Here is a 14,330-nt window from a genome sequence, read left to right as displayed (position 1 = left end):
CAAGGTTTCCAGAAAACATGATAATTCGATTAAGAATACTATAACAACTAATTCACAACAATTCCCAAGATTAGAAAACCCTAGGTCTAAACAATATATAAAGAATTAAGAATCTAACTGAATTGTAGGGACCTAGTGGATGCAAACAACCCACTAGTGAAAACCCACATACTTGGTGACGAAATCTAAAGAGAAATCCTTTGATTTCGGGGGTGGAACTTTAAGAAAACCTTTTTCTTGTTCTTGAGAGGTTGGTAGACTTTCCTCTTCTTTTTGCTCTAAGTTTTGTCTAATTTTGGTGAACAATCGATTAGGGTAAGTTCCGACTAAATTACTAGGCTGAGACTGAGTAAAACGACATAGTTTAGGATTTAAATGACATAGTTTAAATGTCCAACACGTAAGGAAAAAAAAACTAAAATGACCCTAACTTAAAATCTAACGGAGGCCAACCAGGACACCAGTAACTGTCTGTCGTTGGGACCACGACCCTTTAAGTGGGTTGATAATAGTAATGAATCGTTCGTTTACAAGTTCATGAAATAGAGACATAATATCTACTCCTTTAACAAGTATATGTATATAATCAGAAAAATATTATGTATATGTGGATGAATGTATAATTTTTTATTTACAATTTTATAATGGCTACAAATTGTATATAGTAATATGGGACAAACGCGCATCCCGCGTTCCCAAAACTAGTAAGATACAATGTTACAATCAAACTGAATAAAAAACAAAACAAATAAAAAGTAAATTATAAATTTTCGGCCTGAAAAATTATAATATTGTAATGGGCAAAGGGTCAAATATACCCTTATACTAAAGGAAATAGTTTATCTATATTCTTCGTTTTACTTTTGGTCCAAATATACCCCTCATGTTATACTTTGAGTCCAAATATATCCCTCTCATTATACTTTGATGTAAATATACCCTTAATTTAGACATAAAAACATATGACAAACTAGAAATAAAATCATTTACTCTCAATTTGCTTAGAAACTCACTTGTGCAACTCATTCCCTCCGTTTTGAGCTGTTATTTTCATTTTCCTATTCATTTTCTATTGGAAAATGCATAGATACCCCCAACCCAAATCATAGAGACACATATAAACTTAACTAGAGTACTATTACCCGCCTAAACTAATTTAAAATGAAATGAATACACCACGAACGCAGACATGTCCTAGAAAGAATGCACACTCTCTTGAAGGCAAGTGATGAGTGCACAAATTGGACATATGTTATTTTTAAATTTGTCACTTTGTAATTAGTTAGTACACATATTTATTGATAATAAAACTTATATATATTTTAATTATTTTGTTTCTTTTAATTATTTTGTTTCTTTCTTTGTAAAATATTTATTTTAATTTCTTCACTTAAATTTTTTATGATTTATCGTCTTTCCACTTTTAATTATTTTTAATAAATTGTGTGTATTTTTTAAAAAACAATTTAAAAGTGTACTTTAATTTTAATGTTTTAATATTTTAATATTTTTTATGTTTTATTTGATTTTATTCACGTATTTCGATATCTGTTCAAAATTAACTTATTTTAAATACAAGACATTTGAAATCAAATTAAAACAAAAGACCAAAAAAAAAAAATTAAAATCAATAGAAAAATTAAAAGTAAAATAAAAAGTTTCAATACAAGGTAAAAAAATTGTTAACTTAATTAAAATACAAGATAAAAAATAAGAATATGTTTCTTTAAAAAATTAATTATTTTTTAAAAGAAATTATATAATATTATTTGTAGAAAATAAAGAAATATTTTTTGAATTTTATTTAAAAAAATTATTTACACACATGACGTGCGAGTGTGTACAAACACAACCTACTTGGGTGGTTGAAGGTGTCACATGAGTACAAAAGGTGCACAAAAATATGAATAAAATTAGTTTAGGGGGTAATAAGATCTTAGTTAAGTTAAGCTGTCTCTGAGATTTCGGTCATAGGCTAAGGGATACTTATACATTATCCCTTCTCTATTTTTAAATATTTGTACTAGAAATAATAAAATAGAAAAGGGCCTAAAATATCCTTGAAGAAATAAAAATGGTATACAACTACCCCTAATCTACCTATTGACTCCAAAATACCCTCCTCATCCACCTATTGACTCACAAATACCTTTCCCATCCATCTTTAGGTCCACTTTTAGACACTTCAATAATATAGACCCATTTAAACTAATTAAATAATCTATTTAATTACATGGCGCTCAACCATTGGTTGACATTTAATTATTTAATATAATTTTAAACTTATCCATTACCCACCCATTTTTAACTAAACCTGCCCCAATACTTATTAAACTCGCCAGACCCAATACAAAAAGAACCCATTCTCTTCACGATAGACATGGGTTGGACCTGCTAGATGATGGTGTTAACTAGTGAGTAGTTCGGTTTGAAAGACAAATGGGTTTCACTCCATGTTATTGAGTAGAGACTTAATTGACTTGCATTGAGATTTGGGAATATACTGCAAATAAGTGGTGTTGACATTCTTAATTACTTGGGCTAAGAAATGATCATTTCTCTTATTACAAGGAAAAAACTACTAGTGAGTTTCTGTTTTTATTTTCTTTTTTGCCAAGAAATAATTCTATCGAATAAGCTGCACCACCGATGAGGTAATGAGTGTATGCAGAAAAATTCACTGGACTTGACTCTTCTATGCAACCAAGGAATCAATGAAGTCCAATGCAAGAATTATGTTTTCTTTCCCCTTAAAGCATCAGCCGTTTCTGCTAAACCTATGCAGAAGATAAACTTCTTGGTGCATAGCTGGTGATAATGTTTCATTCTTTACCATTGCACATTGAACTCCGAGTCACTTGTCTTTCTTCTATGAGATCACGATTCCATTTAAATTATATGTTTTCTATGGGAAGCTCTTAAAGGTTCAATTTGCTTAAGAAATAAGAGTGGGTTCTTTTTGTATTGGGTCTGGAGGATTCAATAAGTATTGGGGCGGATTTAGATAAAAATGGGTGAGTAATGGGTAGGTTTAAAACTATATTAAATAATTAAATTTCAACCAATGGTTTAGCTCCATATAATGAAAAGGATTATTTCATTATTTTAAATGGTGCTCCATTATTGTAGTGACTAAAATTGGACCTAAAGGTGGATGGAGAAGGTATTTGTGAGCCAATAGGTGGATGAGAAGGGTATTTTGGATCCAATACATGAATGAGGGTTAGTTGGTACTATTTTCAATACTTCGAGAGTATTTTAGGTTTTTCTCGATAATAAAATATGCACATCACACAACATCATTGTTCTGCCTTTTCACCTTTCAAATTAAAAATCTTCAAATTTATTTCTATATGGGGAAATTCACAAGTACCCCCTAGACTATGACCGAAATTTAAGGGACACATCTTAATGACATTTAAGAGAGACATTTGAATACCACGTAAGCAAAAAAGGTGTACAAAATTATAAAAAGAAAAAAAGTTTAGGGGGTAATAGGATCTTAGTTTAGTTAAAGTGTGCATCTGTGACTTTGGTCATAGTCTAGGGGTCGTGGTACATTTTCCCTTTCTATAAAATTAATCATTGTACCCACATGTTCTTTCTATTATAAAAGTACAAGAAAATTAATGAACGTAGGGAGTCATCGATTTTTGGATGCTGAAAATTCTTAGAACATATTTCAATAATGTATTTTCTTTGATTAATATTGACACTTTTAGAAGAGGTTAAGCATGACAATTTTTTATTTAGAAAAACCTCAATTCGACAGAAAGAAAAATCATATTAGTTTTTGAATACGATAAATTATTAGCTTCTTTTAAAAAGAAGATGCATAGAAAAGAATTCAAAAAGGAGGAGATGAGTTTCTAAAAAAATTATATTTGAAATTCGAGATGAATTATTTGATTTTGAGTTTGTCACGTGTTTTTTGTTAAAATTGAGGGTAAATTTGTGTCAAAGTATAATCAAAAGGGTATATTTGGACCTAACATATAACAAAGTGTATATTTAAAATATTTCCAGTAATAGAAGGGTAATATTTGACCATTTTCCCTAATATAATTGTAAAAAATATGGTTGGTAAAATTTTCTTCTTTCCAAATTGTGTATAATTGGATTTTAAAAGGAAAACAAAAATTGTTCCTATATCAAGTCAGAAATTTGATTCCTTAATTTTTGACTCCAAAGGGGCACAAAATCAAATGTCCTTGTACTGTGAGCACAAATCAAATGTTCCTACATGAAATCAGACATCTCTCTAATCTCTATTTGTTAGTGGATCTGAATGGTAAGCTTTCTCCTTCTATTGTCTTTCTATATATGAGATTATATAAAAAAAAATTCTGGTTTTGTTATAATTATTTTATTTCCTGATTTGTGGTTAGGGTTGATATTTGAGATGTCTTTGTTTACAAATATGATGAGTAGATTTCCTTGTTGTGCTGTGTTCCAAATTTTATCCACTATCCTTCTACGCTAAATTCACGGGGTTACAAGCTGTAATTTGCCCAAGTAAGTTGTCCAATTTTTCTTTTTTGGTTTTACGTACTTAGATTTGTCTTTGTTCAACAAAATAAGATTATAATTTGCCTTTTTCTTCTATGTTAGGATCCAAGAGTCCTTTGTCCCGCTGCAGGAGTTCGATAAAGGCAAGGATGGCTAAATCTCCAAGAACTGTGAGGTTTGCCTCACTATTTTTCTTATTAGCAATTCCATGAGATGTCATGGCTTTCTCACTTGCAAATACAGGCTGAATTATCGAGTTCCAGTGAATATTGACAAGTTTTTCATTAATTGGTATGTACAAAGAGGTTTCAAGAGGATCCCTAAATCCTAAATCCTAAACTATTTCCCACGTAAACAAACTTATCTGCACCTTCATTGGTACATTTTTTATTGCTTTCACCCTGATCTCCCCAACTACAATGTAAGCAATGATCTATTCCACCGTATTTCCTAGAATAACCAGTCCCATTCATAGACCCGTCAATAGTAAAAACTCTTCCATGATGTTACCAAAAAATCCACTCACATGAATCTCCACTCATAAATTGTTCCCTCATACCTCCATATCTACTTTCGATAAAGGAACCAAGCCACCAAACAGAAGCATGAAGAACAACACACCAAGGAAGCTAACACTAGCAACCTTCTTTGTTTTCACCTCACTCTTCTTTTTCTCAACTTTCTTTCTACTTGTTGATGCGGGCACTATTGCCTGTGGTTTCAACTTTGGAAATGAAACCAATGTCACTATCCTAGTTGCTTCATCATATAAGGTGGTGTATATGACATCCATGGAGGAGGATGGGAATACATCCTGGGGGGTGGCTGCACTTGAGGAGCTACACCAGTACCTCCAAGTTTTGCATATTCTGTTTTTTCATAGGATATATTTGCATTCAAATGTTGAATTGGTGAATGAAGTATCCTAACTCCTCAACATAATGGTTTTTTCATTGCCTTGACAAGTGAGCACTATCCCCTTTTTTCTAGCTGTCTTCTATTTTTCCTCATCATTATTAACATTATCACTCAAGAAAAATATAGTGAATTTTTGGTGTTTGGTTACATTATTCGAGTCTACACTATGTTATTTCCTTTCAACAAATAACTACAGTTACTTATATTAGCATTGAGTTTCTGTTCTACAACTCCACCTTTTGCTGAATTACTTCCTAACTTCAGGGAAGAATGTAGCAATCTATTAGAACTCAACAGATTATTCAACCCTTTTGAGAGATTGGAACCATTATTCGTTGATGGCACGTTCAAGTACCCGGAGACATTGGTAAAAACCTAGTGCAACAAAACAAACACTTCATCCAACACTCTTGAGCTGCTCCAACTACGAAGTAGCCTTGGCGATGACATGTACTTAACCATCTCAACTACCGCTTCCTGATTGGGGGCAAAATTTCTCATTTCCCCCGACGTCAACTTGAAATTTCTATAATAATTGCTATAATTCCTAATTAATTCATCGTAGGTTGACTAAAGCAATTAGGGTCCATATGAAGCAGGTTTGGTACCGTAGATTCCCCTTGACAATCTCTCAAGGTTGACTTGATAGTTCCAAAAGCATCATCCAAACTCCCTATTGGTTACCGAAGTTATTTGGGTCCATCTGACCCGAGTTCAAACCCGACTCCGACCCAAGATAGTCAGGCATATATCTAGGTGTTTGCAATGCATCATTATGGGTAGGGTTTCGGAAAATATCATTGAACGATGCATAAAAATAGATGTCATCAGTTAGGAAATTAATGTTCCAAAATTTCATTAAAAATCCTCAATATTTTCTTGATATGTTGTAGTTGACGTGTAGGGTGTAAAAAGTATTTAGCAATTGATCAAAGATTTAACGAGAGACAGAGTAGGAATAGAGAGGAAACTGTCATTTACTTTTCTTTTATAGCTTTATCTTTTGAGATTATTCAGATTGATATATTAGATTTTGTAGATATCATATCTTAGAAACAAAAAATAAGATCCTTAAAGTTTCAAAAAATAAATTTCTAAGGTAGTTTCATCAGTTGATTATGTGTATTTTACCACTAAGACCATGTATGGATACAAGAATCCTCTTTTAAATGATAGAACCTTGAGGAAAGATTGCTATTTTTCAATGAAGTAAGGGGTGTAAGTATGTGATCCAAGAACTATTTAGTTCTATTTATTTTCTCTATGCCTCTTATTTCACACATGGAAGTTCATAATCTAGAGTTCAGTGACTAGTATATCTTATAAAAAAAATGAACTTTTCTAGTTAAATCAAGAACACCAGGTAACTAAGAAAGAAAGTTGAATTTTAGAAAACGTCCTGCACATGTCCGCAACATTTTTTTTAAGTCCTACACATGAAATCAACATACTTTTTACGTCCTACACATGACCACAACATATTTTGTATGTCCTACACATGACCGCTACATTTGAAAAAAACATCGATAATTTTCAATGAAATTTTAGAAGTTAAATTTCTCAATTAATGACATTATTTTTTTATGCATCATTTGATGATACTTTTCCAAACCCTATCGATTATGATGCATTCCAAACGTCCAAGTACATTCTTAACTGTCTCGGGTCAAAGCTAGGTTTGAAATCAGATTAGATGGACCCAAATAGCTTTGGTCAACATTGGAGTCCACTGATGGGAAATTTTGACGATACATCTTGAGCATTTAAGTCAACCTCGAGAGATTGTCTCGTGAAGATCTAGGATTGAACCTATTCCAGATGGGCTTTTATTGCTTATGTCCACCTGGGAATGAATTGATTGAAAATTTTAGCGTTTCTGTTAGAAATGTTAAGTTGACATTGAAGGAAATGAGGAATTTTGCTGGAAATCAGGCAGTGGAGGTGTGATAGTTATGGACATGTCATCGCCGGGGCTACTTCATAGTTGGAGCAGTTCATGATTTTTGGATGAAGTGCCTCAATCGTTGCACCGTGTTTCTATGGATGTTCCCGGGTACTTGAATGTTCCATCTCCAAATCGTGGGTCCAATCTCACAAAAGAGGTGAATAATCTATTAGATTTGAACAAATTGGTACATCCTTCTCAAAATTTAGGAAGTAATTTACTAAAAGGTGGAGTTGTAGAAAATAAACTCAATGCTTATATAAGTAACTGTAGCCATTTGTTGAAAAGGAAGAAGGGTAGTGAACACTCAAACAATGTAAGCAAACACCAAAATTTCACTATATTTACCTTGAGTGACATTGTTAATAATTCACTATATTTAAGAATAGGAAAAATTTTATCATGAGTGAGGTACAACTACTAGTTGTATGAGGAGTTATTTTATTGCTATTATATTTTTTGGGACCCAAGCTTTATTGTTCTTTTTTGCCTTTTGTTTCTCTTTTACATTTCTCATTTTCTCTAGATTAATTAGGAATAAGGGAGTGTTCACTTGTCAAGGCAAATTAAAATGCATTATGTGGAGGAATTATAGTATAAAGATAGCATACTTCATTCAACATTTAAATGCAAAGATATTCTATGAAATGGCGGAAAATGTAAATCTAAAGGCACAACTTGGAGAAAATGGTTTACCTCCTCAAGTGGTGCCACCCCCGGAATGTACCCCTACCTCTTCTTATGGATTTCATTGTACAACCTTGTATGATGAAGCCACAACGACCACAAGTGCCATTGATTCCCATTCCAAAGTTTAAACCACAACGGTAGAGCCCATGACAAAAAGTAGCAAGAAAGTGGAGAATAAGAAGAGTTAGGTGAAAATAGAGAATGTTGCGAGTTGTAGCTTCCTTGGTGTGTTATTCTTCATGCTTCTCTTTGGTGGGTTGGTTCCTTTATTGAAGGTGAGATATGGATGTATGAGGGAACCAATTCTGAGTGGAGATTCTTGTGAGTTGATATTTTCATAAAGCATCATGGAAGAGTGTTGACTATTGATGGGCCCGTGAATGGGACTGGTAATTCTCGGAAATACGGTGAAAAAGATCATTCTCACTTTTGGGACAGGGTGTCAGGGTGAAAGCAATCAGAAAAGTACCAATATGGTTGTGGATGAGTTTGTTTACGTGGGTTGTGGTTTGATTCTCTGGCAGACTTTTTGTATATCCCGAGGAATGATACACTTTTAAGAATACGCAGGGGATATTCTTAAAAGGTTCAAGCCTGTACCAACCCACTAATTCACAGTGAAAAGTTTTCAAATTTTAAATAAGGTTAGGGCTGATCTAACTGTTTATAGAAGTATAACTAGTAGTTTATTGTATTTGATAGCAACAAGACCTGATCTCATGTTCGCGACAAGTCTTCTGCTGAGGTTTATGCTAGATCATTTTGGTGTTGCTAAATGAACATTGAGATATATTAAAGGAACTGTTGATTATGGTATTTTATTTAAAAAGGAAGATCAAGGGAAATTGATAGGTTATTCAGGTAGTGATAGGGAAGGAAGCCTTATTATGTACTTTTGCAAAGAAGAAAGAAGTGGTTGTTCAATCTTCTGTGAAAGCAAAACATATTCCTGTTGCTGGTGCAACTTATCAAGTTTTATGGTTAAGAAAGATTCTGAGTGATCTGGAGAAAAATCTTATTGAATCTATTGTCATTAAGAATGACAACATCTCAACAATAATTATGGTGCATAAAAAAGTGTAGTTTCATTATATTTAGGCAAGTAGAGAAGGATGGGGAAGTTACACTTGTTCATTGCAGCTTAGATAAGTAGATTGCAAACATAATGATCATGGCTCTTCCTAAGGGAAATTATGAAGTTCTAAGGGCTACGTTGGAAGTATCCAACAAGAATATCAAGGAGGAGTGTTTGAAAATGAAATATGTTTTTGATAATTCTTTGTAAAGGAAAGGTCGCCATGTTTTATGGAATATGTCTTGTAAGAACATAAACTAGTGGTTCAATAGGTATGGTTTCTACTAAGTTTTTTTAAAAGCTTTTATAGCTCTACGTGTGTTTGCATTCTGTAATTTTAAAGCCAATGATGCCTACAACAAAGACAGAGGGAGAGATTTCAAAAAATCCGATGTAGAATGTTATCGTTGCTATAAATTTAGTCAGTGTCATTCTGAATGTTGTAATAGGATGCCTATTAAGAAAGAAGAAAAGTCAAATTTTGTTGAGGATAAAGAAGGAGAAACCTTGTTAATGGTATATATGTGAATACCACCAGTTGTAACAATATGACTGGAAGTAAGTCTTCTTTTACTAATTTAAGCAAAAATGTTTAGTCAAAAGTTAGTTTTGGTGATCTATAAATAGTGAATGTGATGGGAAAGGGTACAATATCAATTTTAGAACAAAAAATAGGTGTGTGGAAGTCATATCAAATCTGTTGAGAGTTGTCCCCGTCAGCTGTTGCAAAAAAGGGTATGTCATCATGTTAAGGAATGATAAATGTGAAATTTCTAGTCCCCCTAGACGATTTATTAATTCTGTGAAAATGAGTCAAAACACATTGTTTCCTTTGAATATTGAAAATGTTCAATCTTGCTACTTGGCGGAAATGAAAATTCCATCATGGTTGTGGCATTTTTGATATGGTCACTTGAATTTTGGTGGCTTGAAGGTCCTTCAAAGGAAGAGTATGGTGATGGGGCATTATGAAATTGTTGTTCCGTCTCAAGTTTGTGAAGAATGTGTTGTTGTAAAACAATATCGTTTCAATTTCCTAATAGTAAGTCATGGAGATCCAAGGAGGTATTAGGCCAGTACACTCGGATGTCTTTGGGCCATTAACACCAATCTCTAATGGGGGCAAAAGGTATTTTATTACCTTTATTGATGATTATTCGAGGGATACTTGGTGTACATTCTGAAAGAAAAATTAAAGGCTTTGAATGTATTTAAAAGCTTCAAAGTGTGTGTGGCGATTGAGACTGGAAGGGCCATTAAGAACCTTCTGATAGATCACGAATATGAATAATTATCTAAGGTATTTGATGAATTTTTTGAGACTCGTGACATTTTAAAAGAGCTTAGAACACATATACTCCACAGCAAAATGGTGTGACCGAGAGGAAGAATAGAACCATTCTTAACATGGTTCTTAGCTTGCTGGCTCAGGGAAGAGCTCCATAGGAATTTATGCCAGAACGGTAAAATGGAGAATTCTTATCTAGAACAGAAGTTCCACTTTTTCTCTTCGAGATGTAATACCTGAGAAAGTGTGGAGCGGAAGGAAACCGGCAGTAGGCCACTACAAAAATTTTGGATCCATTGCTTATGCACATATTCCAAAAGAAAAAAGAAAGAAGCTTGATGATAGAGATGATGAATGTGTTTTTCTTGGTGTTAGTGAAACATGGTGTGCTAGCATTTGATCTAAAAAATGAGGTTGCAGCAGTTGTACGTGTGCCTATTCCACCTGGGAGATATTGTGTGTTGACTCAGGTAAAGGATTAGCTATCCAATGTAACTGTTTACAACGATTGCGGGGATGTTTTTTTTTAGATATGTACGGAGGAATGGACATGATTATGAATCGTACTGTGTAAGTAACTCTTGGACGCAAGAAGTCTCGACAAACATTGGAGAAATATCCCTTTGTTGACAATGGTACCGCGTTGTGTAGCGTATTACCGTGTCTAAACGGTGGTGATGACATTGTGGTGATCTACAAAACTGAAAGGATATATATTTTTTACCAGAATGGGAAGAAGATGGAGACTATTATGACTCCACCACAATTAAATCCTAATAGAAGATTCATACCATACACAAACAGCCTGCTGTGATATATGAGCTGAAGAAGTAGTTGTTCTTTCAAGTAGAATTCTCATGTTTAATTTCATCCTCTTTTGTTTTTATGTGACTTGGATTGTAGATTAAGTTGTTTTTAGAATAGACATGTTTTGGATTGCCAATATAGTTTGAACGTTTTTTCCTCCACTCATTTTGTATTATTTCTTGCTTGATTTTATTGTTTTACTTGTGATTTCCTTTCTACAGTTACTGTTTAAATTTGATGATGGAATGTGCGGTATGATCAACACATTCCACTTTCACTAGAACAGAACTCACAAGTAAAAACACACAATCAAGCAAGAAATAACTAAAAATGAGTGATGGAAAAAACGTTCAAACTACCTTGGCAATCCAAAATATGTCTATCACAAAAAGAACATAATATACAATCCAAGCCATATAAAAACAAAAGAAGATGAAATTTAAGATGAGAATTCTACTTGACAACAACAACAACAGAACAACTACTTCTTCAACTCATGTATCGCAATGAGGCTGTTTGTGTACGGTATGAAAGTTCTCTTAGGATTTAATTGTCCTGGAGTCATAATAGTCTCCACCTTCTGCCTATTCAGGTAATAAAGATATATCCTTTCAGTTGTGTAGATCACCACAATGTCATCACCACTGTTTATAAATGGTAATACACTACACAACAATGTATCATTGTCAACAAAGGGATCTTTCTCCAATGTTTGCCGATACTTCTTATCTCCAAGATTTATGCACACACTACGATTCAGACTCATGTCCATTCCTCCTTACATATCTAACATAAAAACATCCCCACAATCATTGTAAACAGTTACATAGGATAGCTCATCCTTTACCTGAGTCAACACACCATATCTCCCAGGTGGAATAGGCACACGTAGAACTGCTGCAACCTCATTTTTTACATCAAATGCTAGCACACCATTTTCTCCATATTCATCATATAAGATATTCAATTCTTGAAAAAAAGGTTGTGACTAGAAGAGATGTTTTTGATGAGGATTATACTTTGGATTGGAATATACATTAGTATACTTCAATCCAAATTAATAATGAAGTCAAAGAAGTAGTTACCACACCCAAAATTGCTGAAATTTCTACTGAAGCAGGTTATGATATTTCACCACAAAGTTTTGAAAGAAATTAATGCTCCTGATCAGCCTCTTATTTGTGCTTGCATAAGGCCCACATAGATGATGGATTATATGGTAACAACAATTCTTGTTAATGAAGATTCCCCACTTTGCTTTGTTTGTAGACTGTGATCCTACAACTTTTGAGAATGTTGTCAAAGAGGAGAAATGGAAAAAAGCTCACTACTACAAAAATCACTTTTAGCGGCAATTATTTAATGGCAATAATATAAATGCCGCTAAATTATCTTATACAATCCATTATTAGCGGCAATTGACCATTAGTTGGTAATAATTGACCCATTAAGGACAATTATTTCTTACTTAATGAAATAACTAATAGACCATTTCATTAAAAGAATACCTTTTATTCCAAAATACCCCCAACATTCTGTACAGTGCTATAGCTAAACTCATTTCACCCCCAACCCCCCCCCCCCAGATTCTAAAAAAAGGCAATTCCAAATTACGACGTCTTCATCTGAAACGCAATCCAAGATTCACCACATTGGCATGAAGCACCATCAATTTCTTTGAAGCTTCATCTTCTTTGTCTTCGACTTCATCGTTTGTATCTCTGTTTTCTTCATCCGCCATCAAATTTCTCAATCCTTTGTCACCTCTTCGAGGTACGCCACATTTTGTTTTATTTTTTTGGAATGTGATTAGATGACGATAAATGTTTTTTGTACGAGCGATGAAATTACCATATATAAGAACTGCACTCTTCCAATGAAGTTTAGTTTGCTGAGATAGAGTTGTAATTTGTTCATGGTGTGTTGTGATAAGCTCGATCTGTAAATAATTTTGCTCTGTATTTTCCTTTACTCTATTTCAGTTTGCTTGGTATATAATGCAACAATTTGTATCTTGCTTAATGCAATCATTGTCTATTTTATGATTTTCTTTTTCAAACCATGCGTTTACTAATAAGGTTTTTTTGTGTATGACTATAAAATATGATATATAAGGATTAGTATATGTAGTGTTCAGAGAGTTGGTGCTCTATGCATTGTACTAAGCTCTAATTCGTTAATTTGTGCTCTATGCATTGTACTAATCTCTAATCCGTTAATTTGACTACTTTTAGATTTCGCTTTCTCAAAACTTGAATTTGATTTGATTAGCCTAATATAGTTTTGATGAACATAGCTTAGAAAATCTGTATATATTATTAGATTTCGTTTTCTTTTGAATTTAGCTCGAGAAGATGAGTTAAAATTCTCTGTAGCTTAGAACACTATTAAAGATTTCACAACAAAACTAAGAGCAGCCTCTTGCAGGTGCGTTTCCATTGTTGTTTCCTTTAATAGTTTGTTTGCAAGTTTTCACATATTAGTATGTGTATGCCTAATTCGTAAGCATGCCATTGAAAAATCATGAAATTTGTCAAATAAACTTGTCACTTCACCCAGCTTCCAATAGTCTACAGCCTCTTAGACTCATCATCCAATGATATGATGTTGCTTGCATAGTAAATGAAATATCCAATCTCTTGTGCAACTGTCTGGATCAATAAATCTATGACCTTCTCCACCTCTTGTTACTTCACCCAGCTTCCAATATTCTACAGCCTCTTAGACTCATCATCCAATGATCTGATGTTGCTTGCATAGTAAATGAAATATCCAATCTCTTGTGCAACTGTCTGGATCAATAAATATATGACCTTTTCCACAACTTGAGATAAGAATTGGAATATTCCGGTTCGTGATGGATTACAGTAAAGTTAGTAAAATGTATTTTTCTTTTAGAGGTTTGAAGAAAAATAGATAATAGTTAAGCTTGAAGTACGAAAATATGCAAACTAGACTTGGTAGCAGATTGATAATTGAACAATGTCTTGATGAAGAAGTGCAGTCTTATATTCACGAATTATTAAAAGGTCAGAGTTGCTCCATATCTATCATATATATATATATATATATATATATATATATATATATAAGTGGGA

General features: G+C 33.3%; 1 pseudogene; it reads right to left on the bottom strand.

The window, feature by feature from the left end:
- Nucleotides 1-4,582: 4,582 nt before the first annotated feature.
- On the bottom strand, nt 4,583-5,928 carry LOC112941313 (bZIP transcription factor 17-like; annotated as a pseudogene).
- Between the last annotated feature and the right edge of the window lie 8,402 nt (nt 5,929-14,330).

The sequence above is a fragment of the Solanum lycopersicum genome, chromosome 4, assembly GCF_036512215.1.
Source record: "Solanum lycopersicum chromosome 4, SLM_r2.1".
NCBI classification, from domain to species: Eukaryota; Viridiplantae; Streptophyta; class Magnoliopsida; order Solanales; family Solanaceae; genus Solanum; species Solanum lycopersicum.
The sequence above is the reverse complement of the archived record's forward strand: the minus strand, read 5'-3'. Positions and strand labels throughout refer to the sequence as shown.